The sequence below is a fragment of the Anneissia japonica genome, unplaced genomic scaffold (assembly GCF_011630105.1).
Source record: "Anneissia japonica isolate Jap-2015-1 unplaced genomic scaffold, ASM1163010v1 scaffold11102_len228118_cov109, whole genome shotgun sequence".
Classification (NCBI taxonomy): domain Eukaryota; kingdom Metazoa; phylum Echinodermata; class Crinoidea; order Comatulida; family Comatulidae; genus Anneissia; species Anneissia japonica.
In genome coordinates, this window is record NW_022706455.1 from 15,067 (window position 1) to 22,035 (window position 6,969).

The 6,969-nt window shown below is 33.7% G+C and overlaps 1 long non-coding RNA gene across 1 annotated transcript; it reads left to right on the top strand.

The window, feature by feature from the left end:
• The first annotated feature begins 302 nt into the window (after positions 1 to 302).
• LOC117106156 lies at positions 303 to 3,027 on the top strand. The gene is made up of 3 exons (XR_004445009.1): positions 303 to 778; positions 889 to 1,020; positions 2,640 to 3,027. It is a non-coding gene; the product is annotated as an uncharacterized LOC117106156 (long non-coding RNA).
• Positions 3,028 to 6,969: the final 3,942 nt, after the last annotated feature.

Below are 6,969 nucleotides of genomic sequence, written 5' to 3' on the forward strand. Positions count from 1 at the left end.
TAATGGGAAACATAGGCCTTTTTTCACTTTTTTTGGGCTGGTCCCAACTTTGAATGGATGCCATTCCATTTTAATTCATTTGATCAGCATGTGCTTGCTTGTGGCTAGAGGCAACTACCCATAGATAATATATCTGTAATTTAAGATGTATACACTCACTCATACGGACAGAGGGTGACATTGAAAATCACAAAAAAAATGCGTCGTTAAACAAAGTGGCTATTTTGAGTGCAGATAACTTCAAAAGAGGAGGGATAACAGTTAATCTGATGCCATATTTGTGTAATATGGTGAAGTTAGAATACCAAGTTTAACCTTGATAGCTATTACCAATCCTGAGTTATAAGCTTCCAAAGTTGGAGGAAATTGCATTTGCGCATCTTGAAGAGCCACGCCCCTTTCTTGGGGCGTCAATATCTCGGAAACTACATATCCAGTAGGGCTAATCTTTTGTGTATGTTGATTTTTCACATAGTGGATCATTTTTAAGAAGTTTCATAAAAATCGGAGACGGTCGACCTGGGATCTCTGGTTGATTTGACACGGAATTACCCATTTTGGTTTATTGCCGTTTTGACTAGAAAGCCACATTCTGATGCTGCATACAGTATTATCCTCCCCATTAAAAAATGTATTGCCCTTTTTATAATTTGCAATGTACCTGTATTACACTCATTTTATGTCTTCTAATTCAACAGAACATGGTAGAGTAGTGGAAAGTAATGAAGTTGAAAAAAAAACAGATAATGATGGACAGAAGTTGATATAATAAGTTATGGTTAGTAGTTGATATCGTTTTAATTCCCTCGTTACCCTGTCAATTGTTGCTCATTAACCAATTGTTTTTTACTGTAACATATTTCATATTTCAAATCTCTGAATTTTCAGATAAGTGTTGGCACATCTTACAGATACGTTTGAAAATCATTTATTCCATCAACCATTGTTGGCTATCAAAGAAGAGAAGCCTGTGCTCACAACTACAGAAGGATGGATCAGCCCTGGTAATACAAATACAAGGTAATTTAAATGTGAATTGTAAACATTAAGCCTAAAGATAAGTCTTGTGGTCAATTCCATAAAACATAATTATTTGGGTTTTTGTGTTGTAGGCCTACAGTAGAGTTTGATTGATTGATACAGTAGCACATAGATACTGTACTACTGTAATGCTCAATGATAAGTAAAATTTTATAATTTTTACATAAAATTTATTATTTTTAAAAGTATTAATGTAAAGCACACACTGTAAAGCACACCTATGTGTGGGCACATAGGGCTCCAGGTAGTATTAATTGTACGTAAAGCACATACTTTGCCAGGGCCTGGTGGCAGGGCACAGATAGAGGTATGAGGTAGAAGCTCCAGTTTGCTCTGGTGACTGACTTTTTTGATGTGTTAACACATGACTGATTTAGGACACATGGTTTGAAGGAGGGTCTATGATCCTGGCAGAAAAAAGCTGATTAATATACTGGACAAAAAAAAAAAAAAAAAAAAAAAAAACCAGAAAAAATTAATTAATAAAAATTATAAAAGTTTTCTAGGAAATTCTTAAATTTAATTGTTTAAATATAAAAATATAAGTAAATATAATAAATATATATATATATATATATATTTTTTTTTTTTTCATATTTTTTGTGGCTGTATATATTTAATTCTTACTTGTTTATAAAAACCAGACTACTTAAAACTTAATTTTTAATTTTGCATATTATTTATTTATTTTTTTTTTATTTCTGTCATCGTATTAATAATGATTTTTTAATTATTTTTAATGGTGGTCATATCTTAAAGTTTGTTTTCAAACTTATTTTGACCACCATCCACATACTTTTTTTTCCATATGAATTATTACAGTACTTCTAATTTATGTATATGTGGAGAAATATTAATAAACAAACAAACAAACAAACCCTTAAGGTCCATTGCCACTGGCTTTGGTCAATAAGTAGAAGTGGTTTGGCGCAGGGTCAGGGTTTCAATCCCCTCGCTGTGTATTTAACTTGTGTCCTTGGGCAAGGCATTTTATCTGCATTGCTTCTCTCTACCCAGGAGTAACAACATGCGCTGATGTATCTGCTGCAGCGTTATAGAATACATTCCCAGGGAGCTGGAGTTTGTGTTCCATAGGCATTAATCCATTGAGGGCCTAACAATATGCTAATATAAGGGCACATAGAAAAAACTATTAGATTATCACTATTTAAAAAAAAAAAAAAATTGATGAGGGTGGGTGTTGTTTTTTTTTAACAGAACAATAGAATATTGCTTTTTTTTATGAGGGAGGGACTGTATTTATTTTCAAGAATATTTACAAGTTTAATTTTATTGTTTTTAAAGAAAATGTATTTCCCGTCACAAAATTGCATTATTTTTTTAAGCTGTTAAAATAACAGCAACAAAAAAAAAAATATTTTTATTCCCGCATCAATATTTCCCAATTTTTTTAACGCGGGTGGGAGTGATAATCTAACAATTTTTCTTTTTGCCCTAAGTCTACTATTATTATTATTTTATTATTATAAGAGCTCACAGCCACTGAAAGCACACTATATCTAGCAATCTATTGTTTTAAAATCAAGTTAAACCATAATTTTTTTTTTAAATAAGTGATATTTCAATTTCTTTTTCAGGAATGTTTCAAAAAGCAACAATATTGTAATCATACAACCATGGCAAGGAGAAAGCTGTAGAAAGCTCCAACTTTAATCGGTACATCACTTAACAAAAGATAATTGACAAGTTAAAAAGTAATTGATCTGTTTTTGTTTTTTAGTTTTCTGCAAAGTGCACATAATTGATTTATTAATATTTTCTAAATTCAGGTTTTTTTTAGATTAAATAAAACAATTGCATTGTAATCATCTATAATCATTTAATTTAATCCTAAATGTATTTATAAATTTGCTCACTATACACAATGTAATTAAAGTGTACAGTAGTAATAATTGCATATTGTTTCTTTATATTATTAATTCATTGTCCAATATGACTTACACTATATATCTTGTTATAACTATAGAGTAAATATAGAATGTAATGTGTATAATTGATTTTTAAATATATTTTCTTAAATTTAAAATATTGCATTAAATGTATTAAAGAAATATATAATTTACACTTACTTTAGATATTAATATGATACATAATTTTTAAATGGTCAAAGTATGTAATAATTGTAACTGTTGGTGGAATTTAATAATAAATGCACAGTAATAAATAATAACAAAAATGTTGTTTCAATTCATTTGGTGATAGAGTAAGTAAGTAGATATTATTATTATGATAACAGTTGGCCAATTAGAATTGAAACCCAGTTGAAAAAGCAGTTGGACCTCATAATCTTTGGAATACCAGTTGAACCAGTTGGAATTGAAACCCATTGAAAACCAGTTGGAAACCCATTTTAGAAAACCCATTGAAAACCAGTTGGACACCCATAGTAGAAAACCCATTGAAAACCAGTCGAAAACCCATTAGAAAACCCATTGAAAACCAGTTGGAAACATATTAAAGGCCGTTGGACCCGTTGAGAGGGTGCGAAAACACGTGTTGGATTTTTTCAATGGGTTTTCAACTGGGTTTTCTCAACGGGTCTCAATGCGAATTTTTACCTGGGTTATAGCCCCAGACCTGCTGGGGCGAGGTAGTGGTCCACCTTTGGTGCTCGAGATATTTTTTAATGGTAGAGTTGCCACCGCATATCTCCCTCATTTTTAAAAAAGCAAGGCCTATCGCGGTTGATGTTAATTGGATTGGATTTGTTCGGTGTAAACACCAAGGATAACCCACGAAAGTCTAGAAGAAGACTTATTTTCAGTGGGGGTAAGTATCATCAATCTTAGGACAATCACAGGCCATAATAGGCATATTATATAGACTTCAGGCCTAAAATGGAATGGGTGGGCTGCCATTTAAAAAAAAAAAAACGTCAGCCCGCCACTGGTCAATAGATAAATAAGGCAATAATAAAACGGTAGAACTTTATAGACTAGTTGAAATATTAATTGTCACAAGCTTTCGTGTACACAGTACACTTCTTCAGGTGAATGATAAGAGGAGCAACATGCAATCAAATATAAAAGGTCTAAAACAAAATTCAAGTAATAATAACAATGGAGGTGTTAACATAACAATGAACAAGCAGAAGGGTGGAACATAGCAATGAGTGAATCATTCCCTGTAGTCGGCAAGAAAGCCATAGTCTTTGTTTAAACCCAAGTTTACACAGTCAAGTCGCTTAATTATTTTCTGTTTACAAATTTCCCTATCTAGATTGTTCTTAAAATTACCCTACAGCAACTCTAAGATAATTGATAGTGTGACCTGTGGAAGTGAAATGTTCAGCTACAGGTTTCTTAATTAACTTGGAAAAAAAAATGGAGTCATGTCAATAAGGTAATATTGATACTGCGTGTCTAGTAATAATATAATTTAAATCGATGAGCGGCAGCCTTTTTATAGGCTACGCCACGTGATCATCGGCAGCGGCGCGCTGTGCATAAGGTAGACTATCGCTGGGCAACACGCTAAGCATTCGTTTATGTAAGTTTTCTATAAGTAATAAAACTGTTCTATATAAGTTACTAATACATTATTTATACGTCCAATACGTTATGAATAGGCTGTGATTGCGCCCAAAGTTGAAAAAAGGCATCGAAGGTTGAGCGTATGCCAGCGTTTTAGAGAAATTTTGATACGTTTGGCGTCCGTACGCTTACTAAATAGTCAAAATGAGACAGGGTTATTGCTCAAATTTCAAAATTCAATTTTCAACTTCAATTTAGTCAGAAAACCTCCGGAAAAGAGAGGATAAAGCAGTAATCCTAAAATAACTTTAAAACAATAGAACAATTTCATTAAAAAGGATAAGTTATTAGGTAGGTAAAGGTTCCTCAATAAGTTGCTCTAAATGTGTCAATATTTAAATTTTAGTGATTTTTTTCCTTTTTTTGAGACTGTTGTATTTGTTTTAATACAATAGAAAAAAAGGAGTGTGCCCTTAATAGTGGTTATTTGACCTTTTGGCATACTCAGAAGGTGTTCCCGTCCACGTAAGGGGTGTCCCCTTAATATGGATTGGCCCAGTGTTAAAAGATATATCGCCTCTCGTTTCACGGAAAGTGTCCCCTTAATAGAGGTGTCCCCTGAATAGGGGTGTCTCAAAGGAGGGGTTCGACTGTAATCTTAATGATGTAAAATTTTAATTTTGTAAAACCTACTTTGAATCCGCAAAGCTTTCCTCTTCAAGATATCTTTACAAAAGGAAAATTGATCAACTGCCGGAATGCAGTTGGCAAACATACCGTACCTAGCCGTGCGCATTACTCAGCGCACGAAGCAATTATAGGCCTATAACAGTCAATTATGCCACAACATCCTACCAGGTACCAATACACTCCCGCCCACCCCCGTCAGTCCCACCGAAATATAAATGGAGGAAAGAGGATTAAAAGCAAGTGTACTCTTGTGTTAAGTGGCGAACCCAGCAGTGGGCGGAAGGAGAGCTCGATTATTTTACCACTAACTAATTTCGAATTTCTATTAATTGACGACGAAAAAAAAAAAAAAAAAAAAAAAAAACGATATATACCAGACGCCGATTTTGTAAAACGATTTCTTAAATCATTAGGTCAAAAAAGCCAGAAAGCTGAGACATAAAACGAGGCTTCTTTAGCCATTATTACAAAATGTAGTATCCATAGAGTAGTTCACGCCTATGCCCTTTCGCGTGGCGGTCCGCAGGGCTACCGACCCTTATTGGCCCTTATGGTCCCCTACCCATAGGATCCTCGCTATATAGCATCCTCTTCCAAAAGAGCTTTGTTGATACATAACAGCATAATATGTCTCTGACATGGACTGTAGGATTAATCCAAGGGGGATGGGGTACCCAGCCGGCCAGGACCCCCCACCCCACCTACATTTGTAAAAGTTTATACTTATTCAGATTTTAAGTCACATCGAGTGCAATTCTAGGGTCTAGAGGTGCTTTAATCATCCTTTTCAACTCCAAGTATACAAGATATGTCATTGATTAGACCTTTGGGACGCCCGTAAGAGGAGGGGTACCAAAGGGAGAGGAACATAGCTCCCGTCGGGAAGAAAATAAATTTGTCGTGGAGGAATGCTGCTTTGAGAAAACATTTTTACCATATGAAAGTGTCATTTGCAAGCGTCTAGAGGGGCCTATTCATAAAATTTGCTCACTTCAGCCCCAACTATGGTGGGCCTGAGGATGGATTTTGTTCTCAATGATGAACAACATAAACTCCGCTCACTATTCATTATAACGGACTTGGTATATTATGTGCATGTAAAAGGTATTGATACATATGGCACAATGTACAGTGATTTACTATGTATAGTATCAACAAAGCTCTTTTGGAAGAGGTGATTTACCATCATTGGCCTGTGTAGCACATAGAGAATATTAAAAAAAAATGACCTATAGTATATTTGATTAAAGACATAAATGGGCGGGAAACACTAACATCTACTTTAACATTTATTGCATCTAGTCTACTGGATACATTTAGTGTGATTATAAATCAATATCTTTTACTATCTGTGACAAAAAAAAAAAAAAAAAAAAAAAAAAAAAATTATGACATTGGCATAAGCGTCGTTGTGTTTATCATTAACGTTATAATTGTCGAAGCAACTGAATCATTATCATCATCATCATCATTAGTTTATAAGTAAAAGTAATTTAGGATCATTAAGCTGGGTCGAGATTGTACAGCTGCTGCAAACATGGTGTTTCTGTAGGCCTATATTTCACAAAATAAGACTTTTTAGCAAGGGTTGCCTAGTTCGAAACTAGCTCCGGCTATATAAATTTGATCATAAGGCTGAAAATAAATAATCTTATTATGTAAGGGATACTGTCTTTACGTTTAAGTAATTTTATTTACAATTTTATTTAATATAAAATTCAAAATAATTAGTAGGCATATTCGT